The sequence below is a fragment of the Heterodontus francisci genome, unplaced genomic scaffold (genome assembly GCF_036365525.1).
Source record: "Heterodontus francisci isolate sHetFra1 unplaced genomic scaffold, sHetFra1.hap1 HAP1_SCAFFOLD_91, whole genome shotgun sequence".
NCBI classification, from domain to species: Eukaryota; Metazoa; Chordata; class Chondrichthyes; order Heterodontiformes; family Heterodontidae; genus Heterodontus; species Heterodontus francisci.
The window spans coordinates 204,153-229,297 of record NW_027140989.1 but is presented as its reverse complement, the minus strand read 5'-3'; positions in this window follow the sequence as shown (position 1 = coordinate 229,297).

Sequence of the window (25,145 nt, the reverse complement as noted above, 5' to 3'; positions counted from 1 at the left end):
CTCAATCTCTCTCTCGCACTGAATCTCTCTCTCGCACTGATTCTGTCTCTCGCACTGAATCTCTCTCTCACACTGACTCACTCTCTCTCGCACTGAATCTCTCCCTCGCACTGAGTCTCTCTCTCGCACTGAATCTCTCCCTCGCTCTGATTCTCTCTCTCGCACTGAGTCTCTCTCTCGCACTGAATCTCTCTCTCTCGCACTGAATCTCTCTCTCGCACTGAATCTCTCTCTCTCGCACTGAATCTCTCTCTCTCGGCCTGAATCCTCTCTCTCGCACTGAATCTCTCTCGCACTGAATCTCTCTCTCACACTGAATCTGTCTCTCGCACTGAATCTCTCCCTCGCACTGAATCTCTCTCTCTCGCACTGATTCTCTCTCTCGCTCTGAATCTCTCTCTCGCACTGAATGTCTCTCTCACAGTGAATCTCTCTCTCTCGCACTGAATCTCTCTCTCGTACTGAGTCTCTCTCTCTCGCACTGAATCCCTCTCTCTCGCACTGAATCTCTGTCTCGCACTGAATCTCTCTCTCGCACTGAGTCTCTCTCGCACTGAATCTCTCTCTCGCACTGAATCTCTCTCTCTCGCACTGAATCACTCTCTCGCACTGAACCTCTCTCTCGCCCTGATTCTCACTCTCTCACACTGAATCACTCTCTCGCACTGATTCTCTCTATCGCACTGATTCTCTCTCTCTCACACTGAGTCTCTCTCTCGCACTGAGTCTCTCTCTCGCTCTGAATGTCTCTCTCGCACTGAATCTCTCTCTCGCGCTGAATCTCTCTCTTGCACTGAGTCTCTCTCTCGCACTGAATCTCTCTCTTCCACTGCGTTTCTCTCTCGCTCTGAATCTCTCTCGCTCGCACTGAATCACTCCCTCGCACTGAATCTCTCTCTCACACTGAATCTCTCTCTCTCGCACTGAATATCTCTCTCGCACTGAATCTCTCTCTCTCGCACTGAATCTCTCTCTCGCACTGAATCCTCTCTCGAGCACTGAATCTCAATCTCGCACTGAATCTCTCCCGAGCACTGAATCTCTCTCTCACACTGAATCACTCTCTCTCGCACTGAAACTCTCTCTCTCGCACTGAATCCTCTCTCTCGCAATGAATTTCTCTCTTGCACTGAATCTCTCTCTCACACTGAATCTCTCTCTCTGGCACTGAATCTCACTTTCTCGCACTGAATCTCTCTCTCGCACTCAATCTCTCTCACTCGCACTGAATCTCACTCTCGCACTGATTCTCTCTCTCGCACTGAATCTCTCTCTCGCACTGAATCACTCTCTCAAGCACTGAATCTCTCTCTCTCGCACTGAATCCTCTCTCTCGCACTGAATCTCTCTTGCACTGCATCTCTCGCTCGCACTGAATCTCTCTCTCTCGCACTGAATCTCTCTCTCCCACTGAATCATTCTCTCTCGCACTGAATCTCTCTCTCTCGGACTGAATCCTGTCTCTCGCACTGAATCTCTCTCTCGCACAGAATCTCTCTCTCACACTGAATCTGTCTCTCGCACTGAATCTCTCTCTCGCACTGAATCTCTCTCTCGCGCACTGAATCTCTCTCTCGCACTGAGTCGCTCTCTCGCACTGATTCTCTCTCTCGCTCTGAATCTCACTCTCGCACTGAATCTCTCTCTCACAGTGAATCTCTCTCTCTCGCACTGAATCTCTCTCTCACACTGAGTCTCTCTCTCTCGCACTGAATCCCTCTCTCTCGCACTGAATCTCTCTCTCGCACTGAGTCTCACTCTCTCGCATTGAATCTCTCTCTCGCACTGAATCTCTCTCTCTCTCGCACGGAATCTCTCTCTCGCACTGAATCTCTCTGTCGCACTGAATCTCTCTCTCTCACACTGAATCTCTCTCTCGCACTGTATCTCTCTCTCTCGCACTGAATCTCTCTCTCGCACTGAATCTCTCTCTCTCGCACTGAATCTCTCTCTCTCGCACTGAATCACTCTCTCGCACTGAACCTCTCTCTCGCCCTGATTCTCACTCTCTCACACTGAATCACTCTCTCGCACTGATTCTCTCTATCGCACTGATTCTCTCTCTCTCACACTGAGTCTCTCTCTCGCACTGAGTCTCTCTCTCGCTCTGAATCTCTCTCTCGCACTGAATCTCTCTCTCGCGCTGAATCTCTCTCTTGCACTGAGTCTCTCTCTCGCACTGAATCTCTCTCTTCCACTGCGTTTCTCTCTCGCTCTGAATCTCTCTCGCTCGCACTGAATCACTCCCTCGCACTGAATCTCTCTCTCACACTGAATCTCTCTCTCTCGCACTGAATATCTCTCTCGCACTGAATCTCTCTCTCTCGCACTGAATCTCTCTCTCGCACTGAATCCTCTCTCGAGCACTGAATCTCAATCTCGCACTGAATCTCTCCCTAGCACTGAATCTCTCTCTCACACTGAATCACTCTCTCTCGCACTGAATCTCTCTCTCTCGCACTGAATCCTCTCTCTCGCAATGAATTTCTCTCTTGCACTGAATCTCTCTCTCACACTGAATCTCTCTCTCTGGCACTGAATCTCACTTTCTCGCACTGAATCTCTCTCTCGCACTCAATCTCTCTCACTCGCACTGAATCTCACTCTCGCACTGATTCTCTCTCTCGCACTGAATCTCTCTCTCGCACTGAATCACTCTCTCTCGCACTGAATCTCTCTCTCTCGCACTGAATCCTCTCTCTCGCACTGAATCTCTCTTGCACTGCATCTCTCTCTCGCACTGAATCTCTCTCTCTCGCACTGAATCTCTCTCTCCCACTGAATCATTCTCTCTCGCACTGAATCTCTCTCTCTCGGACTGAATCCTGTCTCTCGCACTGAATCTCTCTCTCTCGGACTGAATCCTGTCTCTCGCACTGAATCTCTCTCTCGCACTGAATCTCTCTCTCACACTGAATCTGTCTCTCGCACTGAATCTCTCTCTCGCACTGAATCTCTCTCTCGCGCACTGAATCTCTCTCTCGCACTGAGTCGTTCTCTCGCACTGATTCTCTCTCTCGCTCTGAATCTCACTCTCGCACTGAATCTCTCTCTCACAGTGAATCTCTCTCTCTCGCACTGAATCTCTCTCTCACACTGAGTCTCTCTCTCTCGCACTGAATCCCTCTCTCTCGCACTGAATCTCTCTCTCGCACTGAGTTTCACTCTCTCGCACTGAATCTCTCTCTCGCACTGAATCTCTCTCTCTCGCACTGAATCTCTCTCTCGCACTGAATCTCTCTGTCGCACTGAATCTCTCTCTCTCACACTGAATCTCTCTCTCGCACTGAATCTCTCTCTCTCGCACTGAATCTCTCTCTCTCGGACTGAATCCTCTCTCTCGCACTGAATCTCTCTCGCACTGAATCTCTCTCTCACACTGAATCTCTCTCTCGCACTGAATCTCTCCCTCGCTCTGAATCTCTCTCTCGCACTGAGTCTCTCTCTCGCACTGAATCTCTCTCTCGGACTCAATCCTCTCTCTCGCACTGAATCTCTCTCTCGCACTGAATCTCTCTCTCGCACTGAATCTCTCTCTCTCGCACTGAATCTCTCAGTCGCACTGAATCTCTCTCTCTCACACTGAATCTCTCTCTCGCACTGAATCCTCTCTCTCGCACTGAATCTCTCTCTCTCGCACTGAATCCTCTCTCTCGCACTGAATCTCTCTCTTGCACTGAATCTCTCTCTCACACTGATTCTGTCTCTCGCACTGAATCTCTCTCTCGCACTGAATCACTATCTCTCGCTCTGAATCTCTCCTCGCACTGAGTCTCTCTCTCGCACTGAATCTCTCCCTCGCTCTGATTCTCTCTCTCGCACTGAGTCTCTCTCTCGCACTGAATCTCTCTCTCTCGCACTGAATCTCTCTCTCGCACTGAATCTCTCTCTCTCGCACTGAATCTCTCTCTCTCGGACTGAATCCTCTCTCTCGCACTGAATCTCTCTCGCACTGAATCTCTCTCTCATACTGAATCTGTCTCTCGCACTGAATCTCTCCCTCGCACTGAATCTCTCTCTCTCGCACTGATTCTCTCTCTTGCTCTGAATCTCTCTCTCGCACTGAATGTCTCTCTCACAGTGAATCTCTGTCTCTCGCACTGAATCTCTCTCTCGCACTGAGTCTCTCTCTCTCGCACTGAATCCCTCTCTCTCGCACTGAATCTCTGTCTCGCACTGAATCCTCTCTCTCGCACTGAATCTCTCTTGCACTGCATCTCTCTCTCGCACTGAATCTCTCTCTCTCGCACTGAATCTCTCTCTCCCACTGAATCATTCTCTCTCGCACTGAATCTCTCTCTCTCGGACTGAATCCTGTCTCTCGCACTGAATCTCTCTCTCGCACTGAATCTCTCTCTCACACTGAATCTGTCTCTCGCACTGAATCTCTCTCTCGCACTGAATCTCTCTCTCGCGCACTGAATCTCTCTCTCGCACTGAGTCTCTCTCTCGCACTGATTCTCTCTCTCGCTCTGAATCTCACTCTCGCACTGAATCTCTCTCTCACAGTGAATCTCTCTCTCTCGCACTGAATCTCTCTCTCACACTGAGTCTCTCTCTCTCGCACTGAATCCCTCTCTCTCGCACTGAATCTCTCTCTCGCACTGAGTCTCACTCTCTCGCACTGAATCTCTCTCTCGCACTGAATCTCTCTCTCTCGCACTGAATCTCTCTCTCGCACTGAATCTCTCTGTCGCACTGAATCTCTCTCTCTCACACTGAATCTCTCTCTCGCACTGAATCTCTCTCTCGCGCACTGAATCTCTCTCTCTCGGACTGAATCCTCTCTCTCGCACTGAATCTCTCTCGCACTGAATCTCTCTCTCACACTGAATCTCTCTCTCGCACTGAATCTCTCCCTCGCTCTGATTCTCTCTCTCGCACTGAGTCTCTCTCTCGCACTGAATCTCTCTCTCGAACTGAATCCTCTCTCTCGCACTGAATCTCTCTCTCGCACTGAATCTCTCTCTCGCACTGAATCTCTCTCTCTCGCACTGAATCTCTCAGTCGCACTGAATCTCTCTCTCTCACACTGAATCTCTCTCTCGCACTGAATCCTCTCTCTCGCACTGAATCTCTCTCTCTCGCACTGAATCCTCTCTCTCGCACTGAATCTCTCTCTTGCACTGAATCTCTCTCTCACACTGATTCTGTCTCTCGCACTGAATCTCTCTCTCGCACTGAATCACTATCTCTCGCTCTGAATCTCTCCTCGCACTGAGTCTCTCTCTCGCACTGAATCTCTCCCTCGCTCTGATTCTCTCTCTCGCACTGAGTCTCTCTCTCGCACTGAATCTCTCTCTCTCGCACTGAATCTCTCTCTCGCACTGAATCTCTCTCTCTCGCACTGAATCTCTCTCTCTCGGACTGAATCCTCTCTCTCGCACTGAATCTCTCTCGCACTGAATCTCTCTCTCACACTGAATCTGTCTCTCGCACTGAATCTCTCCCTCGCACTGAATCTCTCTCTCTCGCACTGATTCTCTCTCTTGCTCTGAATCTCTCTCTCGCACTGAATGTCTCTCTCACAGTGAATCTCTGTCTCTCGCACTGAATCTCTCTCTCGCACTGAGTCTCTCTCTCTCGCACTGAATCCCTCTCTCTCGCACTGAATCTCTGTCTCGCACTGAATCTCTCTCTCGAACTGAGTCTCTCTCGCACTGAATCTCTCTCTCGCACTGAATCTCTCTCTCTCGCACTGAATCACTCTCTCGCACTGAACCTCTCTCTCGCCCTGATTCTCACTCTCTCACACTGAATCTCTCTCTCGCACTGATTCTCTCTATCGCACTGATTCTCTCTCTCTCACACTGAGTCTCTCTCTCGCACTGAGTCTCTCTCGCTCTGAATCTCTCTCTCTCGCACTGAATCTCTCTCTCGCGCTGAATCTCTCTCTTCCACTGCGTTTCTCTCTCGCTCTGAATCTCTCTCGCTCGCACTGAATCCTCTCTCTCGCACTGAATCTCAATCTCGCACTGAATCACTCCCTCGCACTGAATCTCTCTCTCACACTGAATCTCTCTCTCTCGCACTGAATCTCTCTCTCGCACTGAATCCTCTCTCGAGCACTGAATCTCAATCTCGCACTGAATCTCTCCCTAGCACTGAATCTCTCTCTCACACTGAATCACTCTCTCTCGCACTGAATCTCTCTCTCTCGCACTGAATCCTCTCTCTCGCACTGAATTTCTCTCTTGCACTGAATCTCTCTCTCACACTGAATCTCTCTCTCTGGCACTGAATCTCACTTTCTCGCACTGAATCTCTCTCTCGCACTCAATCTCTCTCACTCGCACTGAATCACACTCTCGCACTGATTCTCTCGCTCGCACTGAATCTCTCTCTCGCACTGAATCTCTCTCTCTCGCACTGAATCTCTCTCTTGCACTGAGTCTCTCTCTCGCACTGAATCTCTCTCTCGCTCTGAATCTCTCCGTCGCACTGAATCTCTCTCTCTCGCACTGAATCTCTCTCATTCGCACTGAATCTCTCTCTCGCACTGAATCTCTCTCTCGCACTGAATCTCTCTCTCTCGCACTGAATGTCTCTCTCACAGTGAATATCTCTCTCGCACTGAATCTCTCTCTCGCACTGAGTCTCTCTCTCTCGCACTGAATCCCTCTCTCTCGGACTGAATCCTATCTCTCGCACTGAATCTCTCCCTCGCACTGAATCTCTCTCTCACACTGAATCTGTCTCTCGCACTGAATCTCTCTCTCGCACTGAATCTCTCTCTCTCACACTGAATCTCTCTCTCGCACTGAGTCTCTCTCTCGCACTGATTCTCTCTCTCGCTCTGAATCTCACTCTCGCACTGAATCTCTCTCTCACAGTGAATCACTCTCTCTCGCACTGAATCTCTCTCTCACACTGAGTCTCTCTCTCTCGCACTGAATCCCTCTCTCTCGCACTGAATCTCTCTCTCGCACTGAGTCTCACTCTCTCGCACTGAATCTCTCTCTCGCACTGAATCTCTCTCTCTCGCACTGAATCTCTCTCTCGCACTGAATTTCTCTCTCTCGCACTGAGTCTCTCTCTCGCACTGAATCTCTCTCTCTTGCGCTGAATCTCTCTCTCTCGGACTGAATCCTCTCTCTCGCACTGAATCTCTCTCTTGCACTGAATCTCTCTCTCACACTGATTCTGTCTCTCGCACTGAATCTCTCTCTCGCACTGAATCACGATCTCTCGCACTGAATCTCTCTCTCGCACTGAGTCTCTCTCTCGCACTGAATCTCTCCCTCGCTCTGGTTCTCTCTCTCGCACTGAGTCTCTCTCTCGCACTGAATCTCTCTCTCTCGCACTGAATCTCTCTCTCGCACTGAATCTCTCTCTCTCGCACTGAATCTCTCTCTCTCGGACTGAATCCTCTCTCTCGCACTGAATCTCTCTCGCACTGAATCTCTCTCTCACACTGAATCTGTCTCTCGCACTGAATCTCTCCCTCGCACTGAATCTCTCTCTCACACTGAATCTGTCTCTCGCACTGAATCTCTCCCTCGCACTGAATCGCTCTCTCTCGCACTGAATCTCTCTCTCGTACTGAGTCTCTCTCTCTCGCACTGAATCCATCTCTCTCGCACTGAATCTCTGTCTCGCACTGAATCTCTCTCTCGCACTGAATCTCTCTCTCTCGCACTGAATCTCTCTCTCGCACTGAATCTCTCTCTCTCGCACTGAATCTCTCTCTCTCGGACTGAATCCTCTCTCTCGCACTGAATCTCTCTCTTGCACTGAATCTCTCTCTCACACTGATTGTGTCTCTCGCACTGAATCTCTCTCTCGCACTGAATCACTATCTCTCGCACTGAATCTCTCTCTCGCACTGAGTCTCTCTCTCTCACTGAATCTCTCCCTCGCTCTGATTCTCTCTCTCGCACTGAGTCTCTCTCTCGCACTGAATCTCTCTCTCTCGCACTGAATCTCTCTCTCGCACTGAATCTCTCTCTCTCGCACTGAATCTCTCTCTCTCAGACTGAATCCTCTCTCTCGCACTGAATCTCTCTCGCACTGAATCTCGCTCTCACACTGAATCAGTCTCTCGCACTGAATCTCTCCCTCGCACTGAATCGCTCTCTCTCGCACTGATTCTCTCTCTCGCTCTGAATCTCTCTCTCGCACTGAATGTCTCTCTCACAGTGAATCTCTCTCTCTCGCACTGAATCTCTCTCTCGTACTGACTCTCCCTCTCTCGCACTGAATCCATCTCTCTCGCACTGAATCTCTGTCTCGCACTGAATCTCTCACTCGCACTGAGTCTCTCTCGCACTGAATCTCTCTCTCGCACTGAATCTCTCTCTCTCGCACTGAATCACTCTCTCGCACTGAACCTCTCTCTCGCCCTGATTCTCACTCTCTCACACTGAATCTCGCTCTCGCACTGATTCTCTCTGTCGCACTGATTCTCTCTCTCTCACACTGAGTCTCTCTCTCGCACTGAGTCTCTCTCTCGCTCTGAATCTCTCTCTCTCGCACTGAATCTCTCTCTCGCGCTGAATCTCTCTCTTGCACTGAGTCTCTCTCTCGCACTGAATCTCTCTCTTCCACTGCGTTTCTCTCTCGCTCTGAATCTCTCTCGCTCGCACTGAATCCTCTCTCTCGCACTGAATCTCAATCTCGCACTGAATCACTCCCTCGCACTGAATCTCTCTCTCACACTGAATCTCTCTCTCTCGCACTGAATATCTCTCTCGCACTGAATCTCTCTCTCTCGCACTGAATCTCTCTCTCGCACTGAATCCTCTCTCGAGCACTGAATCTCAATCTCGCACTGAATCTCTCCCTAGCACTGAATCTCTCTCTCGCACTGAATCCTCTCTCTCGCACTGATTCTCTCTCTCGCTCTGAATCTCACTCTCGCACTGAATCTCTCTCTCACACTGAATCTGTCTCGCGCACTGAATCTCTTTCTCGCACTGAGTCTCTCTCTCGCACTGATTCTCTCTCTCGCTCTGAATCTCACTCTCGCACTGAATCTCTCTCTCACAGTGAATCTCTCTCTCTCGCACTGAATCTCTCTCTCACACTGAGTCTCTCTCTCTCGCACTGAATCCCTCTCTCTCGCACTGAATCTCTCTCTCGCACTGAGTCTCACTCTCTCGCACTGAATCTCTCTCTCGCACTGAATCTCTCTCTCTCGCACTGAATCTCTCTCTCGCACTGAATCTCTCTCTCACACTGAATCTCTCTCTCGCACTGAATCTCTCTCTCTCGCACTGAATCTCTCTCTCGGACTGAATCTCTCTCTCACACTGAATCTCTCTCTCTCGCACTGAATCTCTCTGTCGCATGAATCTCTCTCTCTCACACTGAATCTCTCTCGTGCACTGAATCCTCTCTCTCGCACTGAATCTCTCTCTCGCACTGAATCCTCTCTCTCGCACTGAATCTCTCTCTTGCACTGAATCTCTCTCTCGCACTGAATCTCTCTCTCGCAAAATATCTCTCTTTCTCGCACTGAATCTCTCTCTCGCACTGAATCTCTCTTTCTCGCACTGAATCTCTCTCTCTCGCACTCAATCTCTCTCTCGCACTGAATCTCTCTCTCGCACTGATTCTGTCTCTCGCACTGAATCTCTCTCTCACACTGACTCACTCTCTCTCGCACTGAATCTCTCCCTCGCACTGAGTCTCTCTCTCGCACTGAATCTCTCCCTCGCTCTGATTCTCTCTCTCGCACTGAGTCTCTCTCTCGCACTGAATCTCTCTCTCTCGCACTGAATCTCTCTCTCGCACTGAATCTCTCTCTCTCACACTGAATCTCTATCTCTCGGACTGAATCCTCTCTCTCGCACTGAATCTCTCTCTCTCGCACTGATTCTCTCTCTCGCTCTGAATCTCTCTCTCGCACTGAATGTCTCTCTCACAGTGAATCTCTCTCTCTCGCACTGAATCTCTCTCTCGTACTGAGTCTCTCTCTCTCGCACTGAATCCCTCTCTCTCGCACTGAATCTCTGTCTCACACTGAATCTCTCTCTCGCACTGATTCTCTCTCGCACTGAATCTGTCTCTCGCACTGAATCTCTCTCTCTCGCACTGAATCACTCTCTCGCACTGAACCTCTCTCTCGCCCTGATTCTCACTCTCTCACACTGAATCACTCTCTCGCACTGATTCTCTCTATCGCACTGATTCTCTCTCTCTCACACTGAGTCTCTCTCTCGCACTGAGTCTCTCTCTCGCTCTGAATGTCTCTCTCTCACTGAATCTCTCTCTCGCGCTGAATCTCTCTCTTGCACTGAGTCTCTCTCTCGCACTGAATCTCTCTCTTCCACTGCGTTTCTCTCTCGCTCTGAATCTCTCTCGCTCGCACTGAATCACTCCCTCGCACTGAATCTCTCTCTCACACTGAATCTCTCTCTCTCGCACTGAATATCTCTCTCGCACTGAATCTCTCTCTCTCGCACTGAATCTCTCTCTCGCACTGAATCCTCTCTCGAGCACTGAATCTCAATCTCGCACTGAATCTCTCCCTAGCACTGAATCTCTCTCTCACACTGAATCACTCTCTCTCGCACTGAATCTCTCTCTCTCGCACTGAATCCTCTCTCTCGCAATGAATTTCTCTCTTGCACTGAATCTCTCTCTCACACTGAATCTCTCTCTCTGGCACTGAATCTCACTTTCTCGCACTGAATCTCTCTCTCGCACTCAATCTCTCTCACTCGCACTGAATCTCACTCTCGCACTGATTCTCTCTCTCGCACTGAATCTCTCTCTCGCACTGAATCACTCTCTCTCGCACTGAATCTCTCTCTCTCGCACTGAATCCTCTCTCTCGCACTGAATCTCTCTTGCACTGCATCTCTCGCTCGCACTGAATCTCTCTCTCTCGCACTGAATCTCTCTCTCCCACTGAATCATTCTCTCTCGCACTGAATCTCTCTCTCTCGGACTGATTCCTGTCTCTCGCACTGAATCTCTCTCTCGCACTGAATCTCTCTCTCACACTGAATCTGTCTCTCGCACTGAATCTCTCTCTCGCACTGAATCTCTCTCTCGCGCACTGAATCTCTCTCTCGCACTGAGTCGCTCTCTCGCACTGATTCTCTCTCTCGCTCTGAATCTCACTCTCGCACTGAATCTCTCTCTCACAGTGAATCTCTCTCTCTCGCACTGAATCTCTCTCTCACACTGAGTCTCTCGCTCTCGCACTGAATCCCTCTCTCTCGCACTGAATCTCTCTCTCGCACTGAGTCTCACTCTCTCGCACTGAATCTCTCTCTCGCACTGAATCTCTCTCTCTCGCACTGAATCTCTCTCTCGCACTGAATCTCTCTGTCGCACTGAATCTCTCTCTCTCACACTGAATCTCTCTCTCGCACTGAATCTCTCTCTCTCGCACTGAATCTCTCTCTCTCGGACTGAATCCTCTCTCTCGCACTGAATCTCTCTTGCACTGCATCTCTCGCTCGCACTGAATCTCTCTCTCTCGCACTGAATCTCTCTCTCCCACTGAATCATTCTCTCTCGCACTGAATCTCTCTCTCTCGCACTGATTCCTGTCTCTCGCACTGAATCTCTCTCTCGCACTGAATCTCTCTCTCACACTGAATCTGTCTCTCGCACTGAATCTCTCTCTCGCACTGAATCTCTCTCTCGCGCACTGAATCTCTCTCTCGCACTGAGTCGCTCTCTCGCACTGATTCTCTCTCTCGCTCTGAATCTCACTCTCGCACTGAATCTCTCTCTCACAGTGAATCTCTCTCTCTCGCACTGAATCTCTCTCTCACACTGAGTCTCTCGCTCTCGCACTGAATCCCTCTCTCTCGCACTGAATCTCTCTCTCGCACTGAGTCTCACTCTCTCGCACTGAATCTCTCTCTCGCACTGAATCTCTCTCTCTCGCACTGAATCTCTCTCTCGCACTGAATCTCTCTGTCGCACTGAATCTCTCTCTCTCACACTGAATCTCTCTCTCGCACTGAATCTCTCTCTCTCGCACTGAATCTCTCTCTCTCGGACTGAATCCTCTCTCTCGCACTGAATCTCTCTCGCACTGAATCTCTCTCTCACACTGAATCTCTCTCTTGCACTGAATCTCTCCCTCGCTCTGATTCTCTCTCTCGCACTGAGTCTCTCTCTCGCACTGAATCTCTCTCTCGGACTGAATCCTCTCTCTCGCACTGAATCTCTCTCTCGCACTGAATCTCTCTCTCTCGCACTGAATCTCTCAGTCGCACTGAATCTCTCTCTCTCACACTGAATCTCTCTCTCGCACTGAATCCTCTCTCTCGCACTGAATCTCTCTCTCTCGCACTGAATCCTCTCTCTCGCACTGAATCTCTCTCTTGCACTGAATCTCTCCCTCACACTGATTCTGTCTCTCGCACTGAATCTCTCTCTCGCACTGAATCACTATCTCTCGCTCTGAATCTCTCCTCGCACTGAGTCTCTCTCTCGCACTGAATCTCTCCCTCGCTCTGATTCTCTCTCTCGCACTGAGTCTCTCTCTCGCACTGAATCTCTCTCTCTCGCACTGAATCTCTCTCTCGCACTGAATCTCTCTCTCTCGCACTGAATCTCTCTCTCTCGCACTGAATCACTCTCTCGCACTGAACCTCTCTCTCGCCCTGATTCTCACTCTCTCACACTGAATCACTCTCTCGCACTGATTCTCTCTATCGCACTGATTCTCTCTCTCTCACACTGAGTCTCTCTCTCGCACTGAGTCTCTCTCTCGCTCTGAATCTCTCTCTCGCACTGAATCTCTCTCTCGCGCTGAATCTCTCTCTTGCACTGAGTCTCTCTCTCGCACTGAATCTCTCTCTTCCACTGCGTTTCTCTCTCGCTCTGAATCTCTCTCGCTCGCACTGAATCACTCCCTCGCACTGAATCTCTCTCTCACACTGAATCTCTCTCTCTCGCACTGAATATCTCTCTCGCACTGAATCTCTCTCTCTCGCACTGAATCTCTCTCTCGCACTGAATCCTCTCTCGAGCACTGAATCTCAATCTCGCACTGAATCTCTCCCTAGCACTGAATCTCTCTCTCACACTGAATCACTCTCTCTCGCACTGAATCTCTCTCTCTCGCACTGAATCCTCTCTCTCGCAATGAATTTCTCTCTTGCACTGAATCTCTCTCTCACACTGAATCTCTCTCTCTGGCACTGAATCTCACTTTCTCGCACTGAATCTCTCTCTCGCACTCAATCTCTCTCACACGCACTGAATCTCACTCTCGCACTGATTCTCTCTCTCGCACTGAATCTCTCTCTCGCACTGAATCACTCTCTCTCGCACTGAATCTCTCTCTCTCGCACTGAATCCTCTCTCTCGCACTGAATCTCTCTTGCACTGCATCTCTCTCTCGCACTGAATCTCTCTCTCTCGCACTGAATCTCTCTCTCCCACTGAATCATTCTCTCTCGCACTGAATCTCTCTCTCTCGGACTGAATCCTGTCTCTCGCACTGAATCTCTCTCTCGCACTGAATCTCTCTCTCACACTGAATCTGTCTCTCGCACTGAATCTCTCTCTCGCACTGAATCTCTCTCTCGCGCACTGAATCTCTCTCTCGCACTGAGTCGTTCTCTCGCACTGATTCTCTCTCTCGCTCTGAATCTCACTCTCGCACTGAATCTCTCTCTCACAGTGAATCTCACTCTCTCGCACTGAATCTCACTCTCGCACTGAATCTCTCTCTCTCGCACTGAATCTCTCTCTCGCACTGAATCTCTCTGTCGCACTGAATCTCTCTCTCTCACACTGAATCTCTCTCTCGCACTGAATCTCTCTCTCTCGCACTGAATCTCTCTCTCTCGGACTGAATCCTCTCTCTCGCACTGAATCTCTCTCGCACTGAATCTCTCTCTCACACTGAATCTCTCTCTCGCACTGAATCTCTCCCTCGCTCTGATTCTCTCTCTCGCACTGAGTCTCTCTCTCGCACTGAATCTCTCTCTCGGACTGAATCCTCTCTCTCGCACTGAATCTCTCTCTCGCACTGAATCTCTCTCTCGCACTGAATCTCTCTCTCTCGCACTGAATCTCTCAGTCGCACTGAATCTCTCTCTCTCACACTGAATCTCTCTCTCGCACTGAATCCTCTCTCTCGCACTGAATCTCTCTCTCTCGCACTGAATCCTCTCTCTCGCACTGAATCTCTCTCTTGCACTGAATCTCTCTCTCACACTGAATCACTATCTCTCGCTCTGAATCTCTCCTCGCACTGAGTCTCTCTCTCGCACTGAATCTCTCCCTCGCTCTGATTCTCTCTCTCGCACTGAATCTCTCTCTCTCGCACTGAATCTCTCTCTCGCACTGAATCTCTCTCTCTCGCACTGAATCTCTCTCTCTCGGACTGAATCCTCTCTCTCGCACTGAATCTCTCTCGCACTGAATCTCTCTCTCACACTGAATCTGTCTCTCGCACTGAATCTCTCCCTCGCACTGAATCTCTCTCTCTCGTACTGATTCTCTCTCTTGCTCTGAATCTCTCTCTCGCACTGAATGTCTCTCTCACAGTGAATCTCTGTCTCTCGCACTGAATCTCTCTCTCGCACTGAGTCTCTCTCTCTCGCACTGAATCCCTCTCTCTCGCACTGAATCTCTGTCTCGCACTGAATCTCTCTCTCGCACTGAGTCTCTCTCGCACTGAATCTCTCTCTCGCACTGAATCTCTCTCTCTCGCACTGAATCACTCTCTCGCACTGAACCTCTCTCTCGCCCTGATTCTCACTCTCTCACACTGAATCTCTCTCTCGCACTGATTCTCTCTATCGCACTGATTCTCTCTCTCTCACACTGAGTCTCTCTCTCGCACTGAGTCTCTCTTTCGCTCTGAATCTCTCTCTCTCGCACTGAATCTCTCTCTCGCGCTGAATCTCTCTCTTCCACTGCGTTTCTCTCTCGCTCTGAATCTCTCTCGCTCGCACTGAATCCTCTCTCTCGCACTGAATCTCAATCTCGCACTGAATCACTCCCTCGCACTGAATCTCTCTCTCACACTGAATCTCTCTCTCTCGCACTGAATATCTCTCTCGCACTGAATCTCTCTCTCTCGCACTGAATCTCTCTCTCGCACTGAATCCTCTCTCGAGCACTGAATCTCAATCTCGCACTGAATCTCTCCCTAGCACTGAATCTCTCTCTCACACTGAATCACTCTCTCTCGCACTGAATCTCTCTCTCTCGCACTGAATCCTCTCTCTCGCACTGAATTTCTCTCTTGCACTGAATCTCTCTCTCACACTGAATCTCTCTCTCTGGCACTGAATCTCACTTTCTCGCACTGAATCTCTCTCTCGCACTCAATCTCTCTCACTCGCACTGAATCACACTCTCGCACTGATTCTCTCGCTCGCACTGAATCTCTCTCTCGCACTGAATCTCTCTCTCTCGCACTGAATCTCTCTCTTGCACTGAGTCTCTCTCTCGCACTGAATCTCTCTCTCGCTCTGAATCTCTCCATCGCACTGAATCTCTCTCTCTCGCACTGAATCTCTCTCATTCGCACTGAATCTCTCTCTCGCACTGAATCTCTCTCTCGCACTGAATCTCTCTCTCTCGCACTGAATGTCTCTCTCACAGTGAATCTCTCTCTCTCGCACTGAATCTCTCTCTCGCACTGAGTCTCTCTCTCTCGCACTGAATCCCTCTCTCTCGGACTGAATCCTATCTCTCGCACTGAATCTCTCCCTCGCACTGAATCTCTCTCTCACACTGAATCTGTCTCTCGCACTGAATCTCTCTCTCGCACTGAATCTCTCTCTCTCACACTGAATCTCTCTCTCGCACTGAGTCTCTCTCTCGCACTGATTCTCTCTCTCGCTCTGAATCTCACTCTCGCACTTAATCTCTCTCTCACAGTGAATCTCTCTCTCTCGCACTGAATCTCTCTCTCACACTGAGTCTCTCTCTCTCGCACTGAATCCCTCTCTCTCGCACTGAATCTCTCTCTCGCACTGAGTCTCACTCTCTCGCACTGAATCTCTCTCTCGCACTGAATCTCTCTCTCTCGCACTGAATCTCTCTCTCGCACTGAATTTCTCTCTCTCGCACTGAATCTCTCTCTCGCACTGAATCTCTCTCTCTCGCACTGAATCTCTCTATCTCGCACTGAATCTGTCTCTCGCACTGAATCTCTCTCTCTCGCACTGAATCTCTCTCTCGCACTGAATCTCTCTGTCGCACTGAATCTCTCTCTCTCACACTGAATCTCTCTCTCGCACTGAATCTCTCTCTCTCGCACTGAATCTCTCTCTCTCGGACTGAATCCTCTCTCTCGCACTGAATCTCTCTCTCTCGCACTGAATCTCTCTCTCGCACTGAATCTCTCTCTCTCGCACTGAATCTCTCCCTCGCTCTTAATCTCTCTCTCGCACTGAGTCTCTCTCTCGCACTGAATCTCTCTCCCGGACTGAATCCTCTCTCTCGCACTGAATCTCTCTCTCGCACTGAATCTCTCTCTCGCACTGAATCTCTCTCTCTCGCACTGAATCTCTCAGTCGCTCTGAATCTCTCTCTCTCACACTGAATCTCTCTCTCGCACTGAATCCTCTCTCTCGCACTGAATCTCTCTCTCTCGCACTGAATCCTCTCTCTCGCACTGAATCTCTCTCTTGCACTGAATCTCTCTCTCACACTGATTCTGTCTCTCGCACTGAATCTCTCTCTCGCACTGAATCACTATCTCTCGCTCTGAATCTCTCCTCGCACTGAGTCTCTCTCTCGCACTGAATCTCTCCCTCGCTCTGATTCTCTCTCTCGCACTGAGTCTCTCTCTCGCACTGAATCTCTCTCTCTCGCACTGAATCTCTCTCTCGCACTGAATCTCTCTCTCTCGCACTGAATCTCTCTCTCTCGGACTGAATCCTCTCTCTCGCACTGAATCTCTCTCGCACTGAATCTCTCTCTCACACTGAATCTGTCTCTCGCACTGAATCTCTCCCTCGCACTGAATCTCTCTCTCTCGCACTGATTCTCTCTCTTGCTCTGAATCTCTCTCTCGCACTGAATGTCTCTCTCACAGTGAATCTCTGTCTCTCGCACTGAATCTCTCACTCGCACTGAGTCTCTCTCTCTCGCACTGAATCCCTCTCTCTCGCACTGAATCTCTGTCTCGCACTGAATCCTCTCTCTCGCACTGAATCTCTCTTGCACTGCATCTCTCTCTCGCACTGAATCTCTCTCTCTCGCACTGAATCTCTCTCTCCCACTGAATCATTCTCTCTCGCACTGAATCTCTCTCTCTCGGACTGAATCCTGTCTCTCGCACTGAATCTCTCTCTCGCACTGAATCTCTCTCTCACACTGAATCTGTCTCTCGCACTGAATCTCTCTCTCGCACTGAATCTCTCTCTCGCGCACTGAATCTCTCTTTCGCACTGAGTCTCTCTCTCGCACTGATTCTCTCTCTCGCTCTGAATCTCACTCTCGCACTGAATCTCTCTCTCACAGTGAATCTCTCTCTCTCGCACTGAATCTCTCTCTCACACTGAGTCTCTCTCTCTCGCACTGAATCCCTCTCTCTCGCACTGAATCTCTCTCTCGCACTGAATCTCTCTCTCTCGCACTGAATCTCTCTCTCGCACTGAATCTCTCTGTCGCACTGAATCTCTCTCTCTCACACTGAATCTCTCTCTCGCACTGAATCTCTCTCTCTCGCACTGAATCTCTCTCTCTTGGACTGAATCCTCTCTCTCGCACTGAATCTCTCTCGCACTGAATCTCTCTCTCACACTGAATCTCTCTCTCGCACTGAATCTCTCCCTCGCTCTGATTCTCTCTCTCGCACTGAGTCTCTCTCTCGCACTGAATCTCTCTCTCGGACTGAATCCTCTCTCTCGCACTGAATTTCTCTCTCGCACTGAATCTCCCTCTCGCACTGAATCTCTCTCTCTCGCACTGAATCTCTCAGTCGCACTGAATCTCTCTCTCTCACACTGAATCTCTCTCTCGCACTGAATCCTCTCTCTCGCACTGAATCTCTCTCTCTCGCACTGAATCCTCTCTCTCGCACTGAATCTCTCTCTTGCACTGAATCTCTCTCTCACACTGATTCTGTCTCTCGCACTGAATCTCTCTCTCGCACTGAATCACTATCTCTCGCTCTGAATCTCTCCTCGCACTGAGTCTCTCTCTCGCACTGAATCTCTCCCTCGCTCTGATTCTCTCTCTCGCACTGAGTCTCTCTCTCGCACTGAATCTCTCTCTCTCGCACTGAATCTCTCTCTCGAACTGAATCTCTCTCTCTCGCACTGAATCTCTCTCTCTCGGACTGAATCCTCTCTCTCGCACTGAATCTCTCTCGCACTGAATCTCTCTCTTACACTGAATCTGTCTCTCGCACTGAATCTGTCCCTCGCACTGAATCTCTCTCTCTCGCACTGATTCTCTCTCTTGCTCTGAATCTCTCTCTCGCACTGAATGTCTCTCTCACAGTGAATCTCTGTCTCTCGCACTGAATCTCTCTCTCGCACTGAGTCTCTCTCTCTCGCACTGAATCCCTCTCTCTCGCACTGAATCTCTGTCTCGCACTGAATCTCTCTCTTGCACTGAATCTCTCTCTCACACTGATTCTGTCTCTCGCACTGAATCTCTCTCTCGTACTGAATCACTATCTCTCGCTCTGAATCTCTCCTCGCACTGAGTCTCTCTCTCGCACTGAATCACTCTCTCGCACTGAACCTCTCTCTCGCCCTGATTCTCACTCTCTCACACTGAATCTCTCTCTCGCACTGATTCTCTCTATCGCACTGATTCTCTCTCTCTCACACTGAGTCTCTCTCTCGCACTGAGTCTCTCTTTCGCTCTGAATCTCTCTCTCTCGCACTGAATCTCTCTCTCGCGCTGAATCTCTCTCTTCCACTGCGTTTCTCTCTCGCTCTGAATCTCTCTCGCTCGCACTGAATCCTCTCTCTCGCACTGAATCTCAATCTCGCACTGAATCACTCCCTCGCACTGAATCTCTCTCTCACACTGAATCTCTCTCTCTCGCACTGAATATCTCTCTCGCACTGAATCCCTCTCTCTCGCACTGAATCTCTCTCTCGCACTGAATCCTCTCTCGAGCACTGAATCTCAATCTCGCACTGAATCTCTCCCTAGCACTGAATCTCTCTCTCACACTGAATCGCTCTCTCTCGCACTGAATCTCTCTCTCTCGCACTGAATCCTCTCTCTCGCACTGAATTTCTCTCTTGCACTGAATCTCTCTCTCACACTGAATCTCTCTCTCTGGCACTGAATCTCACTTTCTCGCACTGAATCTCTCTCTCGCACTCAATCTCTCTCACTCGCACTGAATCACACTCTCGCACTGATTCTCTCGCTCGCACTGAATCTCTCTCTCGCACTGAATCTCTCTCTCTCGCACTGAATCTCTCTCTTGCACTGAGTCTCTCTCTCGCACTGAATCTCTCTCTCGCTCTGAATCTCTCCATCGCACTGAATCTCTCTCTCTCGCACTGAATCTCTCTCATTCGCACTGAATCTCTCTCTCGCACTGAATCTCTCTCTCGCACTGAATCTCTCTCTCTCGCACTGAATGTCTCTCTCACAGTGAATCTCTCTCTCTCGCACTGAATCTCTCTCTCGCACTGAGTCTCTCTCTCTCGCACTGAATCCCTCTCTCTCGGACTGAATCCTATCTCTCGCACTGAATCTCTCCCTCGCACTGAATCTCTCTCTCACACTGAATCTGTCTCTCGCACTGAATCTCTCTCTCGCACTGAATCTCTCTCTCTCACACTGAATCTCTCTCTCGCACTGAGTCTCTCTCTCGCACTGATTCTCTCTCTCGCTCTGAATCTCACTCTCGCACTTAATCTCTCTCTCACAGTGAATCTCTCTCTCTCGCACTGAATCTCTCTCTCACACTGAGTCTCTCTCTCTCGCACTGAATCCCTCTCTCTCGCACTGAATCTCTCTCTCGCACTGAGTCTCACTCTCTCGCACTGAATCTCTCTCTCTCACACTGAATCTCTCTCTCGCACTGAATCTCTCTCTCTCGCACTGAATCTCTCTCTCTCGGACTGAATCCTCTCTCTCGCACTGAATCTCTCTCGCACTGAATCTCTCTCTCACACTGAATCTCTCTCTCGCACTGAATCTCTCCCTCGCTCTGATTCTCTCTCTCGCACTGAGTCTCTCTCTCGCACTGAATCTCTCTCTCGGACTGAATCCTCTCTCTCGCACTGAATCTCTCTCTCGCACTGAATCTCTCTCTCGCACTGAATCTCTCTCTCTCGCACTGAATCTCTCAGTCGCACTGAATCTCTCTCTCTCACACTGAATCTCTCTCTCGCACTGAATCCTCTCTCTCGCACTGAATCTCTCTCTCTCGCACTGAATCCTCTCTCTCGCACTGAATCTCTCTCTTGCACTGAATCTCTCTCTCACACTGATTCTGTCTCTCGCACTGAATCTCTCTCTCGCACTGAATCACTATCTCTCGCTCTGAATCTCTCCTCGCACTGAGTCTCTCTCTCGCACTGAATCTCTCCCTCGCTCTGATTCTCTCTCTCGCACTGAGTCTCTCTCTCGCACTGAATCTCTCTCTCTCGCACTGAATCTCTCTCTCGCACTGAATCTCTCTCTCTCGCACTGAATCTCTCTCTCTCGGACTGAATCCTCTCTCTCGCACTGAATCTCTCTCGCACTGAATCTCTCTCTCACACTGAATCTGTCTCTCGCACTGAATCTCTCCCTCGCACTGAATCTCTCTCTCTCGCACTGATTCTCTCTCTTGCTCTGAATCTCTCTCTCGCACTGAATGTCTCTCTCACAGTGAATCTCTGTCTCTCGCACTGAATCTCTCTCTCGCACTGAGTCTCTCTCTCTCGCACTGAATCCCTCTCTCTCGCACTGAATCTCTGTCTCGCACTGAATCTCTCTCTTGCACTGAATCTCTCTCTCACACTGATTCTGTCTCTCGCACTGAATCTCTCTCTCGCACTGAATCACTATCTCTCGCTCTGAATCTCTCCTCGCACTGAGTCTCTCTCTCGCACTGAATCACTCTCTCGCACTGAACCTCTCTCTCGCCCTGATTCTCACTCTCTCACACTGAATCTCTCTCTCGCACTGATTCTCTCTATCGCACTGATTCTCTCTCTCTCACACTGAGTCTCTCTCTCGCACTGAGTCTCTCTTTCGCTCTGAATCTCTCTCTCTCGCACTGAATCTCTCTCTCGCGCTGAATCTCTCTCTTCCACTGCGTTTCTCTCTCGCTCTGTATCTCTCTCGCTCGCACTGAATCCTCTCTCTCGCACTGAATCTCAATCTCGCACTGAATCACTCCCTCGCACTGAATCTCTCTCTCACACTGAATCTCTCTCTCTCGCACTGAATATCTCTCTCGCACTGAATCCCTCTCTCTCGCACTGAATCTCTCTCTCGCACTGAATCCTCTCTCGAGCACTGAATCTCAATCTCGCACTGAATCTCTCCCTAGCACTGAATCTCTCTCTCACACTGAATCGCTCTCTCTCGCACTGAATCTCTCTCTCTCGCACTGAATCCTCTCTCTCGCACTGAATTTCTCTCTTGCACTGAATCTCTCTCTCACACTGAATCTCTCTCTCTGGCACTGAATCTCACTTTCTCGCACTGAATCTCTCTCTCGCACTCAATCTCTCTCACTCGCACTGAATCACACTCTCGCACTGATTCTCTCGCTCGCACTGAATCTCTCTCTCGCACTGAATCTCTCTCTCTCGCACTGAACCTCTCTCTTGCACTGAGTCTCTCTCTCGCACTGAATCTCTCTCTCGCTCTGAATCTCTCCATCGCACTGAATCTCTCTCTCTCGCACTGAATCTCTCTCATTCGCACTGAATCTCTCTCTCGCACTGAATCTCTCTCTCGCACTGAATCTCTCTCTCTCGCACTGAATGTCTCTCTCACAGTGAATCTCTCTCTCTCGCACTGAATCTCTCTCTCGCACTGAGTCTCTCTCTCTCGCACTGAATCCCTCTCTCTCGGACTGAATCCTATCTCTCGCACTGAATCTCTCCCTCGCACTGAATCTCTCTCTCACACTGAATCTGTCTCTCGCACTGAATCTCTCTCTCGCACTGAATCTCTCTCTCTCACACTGAATCTCTCTCTCGCACTGAGTCTCTCTCTCGCACTGATTCTCTCTCTCGCTCTGAATCTCACTCTCGCACTTAATCTCTCTCTCACAGTGAATCTCTCTCTCTCGCACTGAATCTCTCTCTCACACTGAGTCTCTCTCTCTCGCACTGAATCCCTCTCTCTCGCACTGAATCTCTCTCTCGCACTGAGTCTCACTCTCTCGCACTGAATCTCTCTCTCGCACTGAATCTCTCTCTCTCGCACTGAATCTCTCTCTCGCACTGAATTTCTCTCTCTCGCACTGAATCTCTCTCTCGCACTGAATCTCTCTCTCTCGCACTGAATCTCTCTCTCTCGCACTGAATCCCTCTCTCTCGGACTGAATCCTATCTCTCGCACTGAATCTCTCCCTCGCACTGAATCTCTCTCTCACACTGAATCTGTCTCTCGCACTGAATCTCTCTCTCGCACTGAATCTCTCTCTCTCACACTGAATCTCTCTCTCGCACTGAGTCTCTCTCTCGCACTGATTCTCTCTCTCGCTCTGAATCTCACTCTCGCACTTAATCTCTCTCTCACAGTGAATCTCTCTCTCTCGCACTGAATCTCTCTCTCACACTGAGTCTCTCTCTCTCGCACTGAATCCCTCTCTCTCGCACTGAATCTCTCTCTCGCACTGAGTCTCACTCTCTCGCACTGAATCTCTCTCTCTCACACTGAATCTCTCTCTCGCACTGAATCTCTCTCTCTCGCACTGAATCTCTCTCTCTCGGACTGAATCCTCTCTCTCGCACTGAATCTCTCTCGCACTGAATCTCTCTCTCACACTGAATCTCTCTCTCGCACTGAATCTCTCCCTCGCTCTGATTCTCTCTCTCGCACTGAGTCTCTCTCTCGCACTGAATCTCTCTCTCGGACTGAATCCTCTCTCTCGCACTGAATCTCTCTCTCGCACTGAATCTCTCTCTCGCACTGAATCTCTCTCTCTCGCACTGAATCTCTCAGTCGCACTGAATCTCTCTCTCTCACACTGAATCTCTCTCTCGCACTGAATCCTCTCTCTCGCACTGAATCTCTCTCTCTCGCACTGAATCCTCTCTCTCGCACTGAATCTCTCTCTTGCACTGAATCTCTCTCTCACACTGATTCTGTCTCTCGCACTGAATCTCTCTCTCGCACTGAATCACTATCTCTCGCTCTGAATCTCTCCTCGCACTGAGTCTCTCTCTCGCACTGAATCTCTCCCTCGCTCTGATTCTCTCTCTCGCACTGAGTCTCTCTCTCGCACTGAATCTCTCTCTCTCGCACTGAATCTCTCTCTCGCACTGAATCTCTCTCTCTCGCACTGAATCTCTCTCTCTCGGACTGAATCCTCTCTCTCGCACTGAATCTCTCTCGCACTGAATCTCTCTCTCACACTGAATCTGTCTCTCGCACTGAATCTCTCCCTCGCACTGAATCTCTCTCTCTCGCACTGATTCTCTCTCTTGCTCTGAATCTCTCTCTCGCACTGAATGTCTCTCTCACAGTGAATCTCTGTCTCTCGCACTGAATCTCTCTCTCGCACTGAGTCTCTCTCTCTCGCACTGAATCCCTCTCTCTCGCACTGAATCTCTGTCTCGCACTGAATCTCTCTCTTGCACTGAATCTCTCTCTCACACTGATTCTGTCTCTCGCACTGAATCTCTCTCTCGCACTGAATCACTATCTCTCGCTCTGAATCTCTCCTCGCACTGAGTCTCTCTCTCGCACTGAATCACTCTCTCGCACTGAACCTCTCTCTCGCCCTGATTCTCACTCTCTCACACTGAATCTCTCTCTCGCACTGATTCTCTCTATCGCACTGATTCTCTCTCTCTCACACTGAGTCTCTCTCTCGCACTGAGTCTCTCTTTCGCTCTGAATCTCTCTCTCTCGCACTGAATCTCTCTCTCGCGCTGAATCTCTCTCTTCCACTGCGTTTCTCTCTCGCTCTGAATCTCTCTCGCTCGCACTGAATCCTCTCTCTCGCACTGAATCTCAATCTCGCACTGAATCACTCCCTCGCACTGAATCTCTCTCTCACACTGAATCTCTCTCTCTCGCACTGAATATCTCTCTCGCACTGAATCCCTCTCTCTCGCACTGAATCTCTCTCTCGCACTGAATCCTCTCTCGAGCACTGAATCTCAATCTCGCACTGAATCTCTCCCTAGCACTGAATCTCTCTCTCACACTGAATCGCTCTCTCTCGCACTGAATCTCTCTCTCTCGCACTGAATCCTCTCTCTCGCACTGAATTTCTCTCTTGCACTGAATCTCTCTCTCACACTGAATCTCTCTCTCTGGCACTGAATCTCACTTTCTCGCACTGAATCTCTCTCTCGCACTCAATCTCTCTCACTCGCACTGAATCACACTCTCGCACTGATTCTCTCGCTCGCACTGAATCTCTCTCTCGCACTGAATCTCTCTCTCTCGCACTGAACCTCTCTCTTGCACTGAGTCTCTCTCTCGCACTGAATCTCTCTCTCGCTCTGAATCTCTCCATCGCACTGAATCTCTCTCTCTCGCACTGAATCTCTCTCATTCGCACTGAATCTCTCTCTCGCACTGAATCTCTCTCTCGCACTGAATCTCTCTCTCTCGCACTGAATGTCTCTCTCACAGTGAATCTCTCTCTCTCGCACTGAATCTCTCTCTCGCACTGAGTCTCTCTCTCTCGCACTGAATCCCTCTCTCTCGGACTGAATCCTATCTCTCGCACTGAATCTCTCCCTCGCACTGAATCTCTCTCTCACACTGAATCTGTCTCTCGCACTGAATCTCTCTCTCGCACTGAATCTCTCTCTCTCACACTGAATCTCTCTCTCGCACTGAGTCTCTCTCTCGCACTGATTCTCTCTCTCGCTCTGAATCTCACTCTCGCACTTAATCTCTCTCTCACAGTGAATCTCTCTCTCTCGCACTGAATCTCTCTCTCACACTGAGTCTCTCTCTCTCGCACTGAATCCCTCTCTCTCGCACTGAATCTCTCTCTCGCACTGAGTCTCACTCTCTCGCACTGAATCTCTCTCTCGCACTGAATCTCTCTCTCTCGCACTGAATCTCTCTCTCGCACTGAATTTCTCTCTCTCGCACTG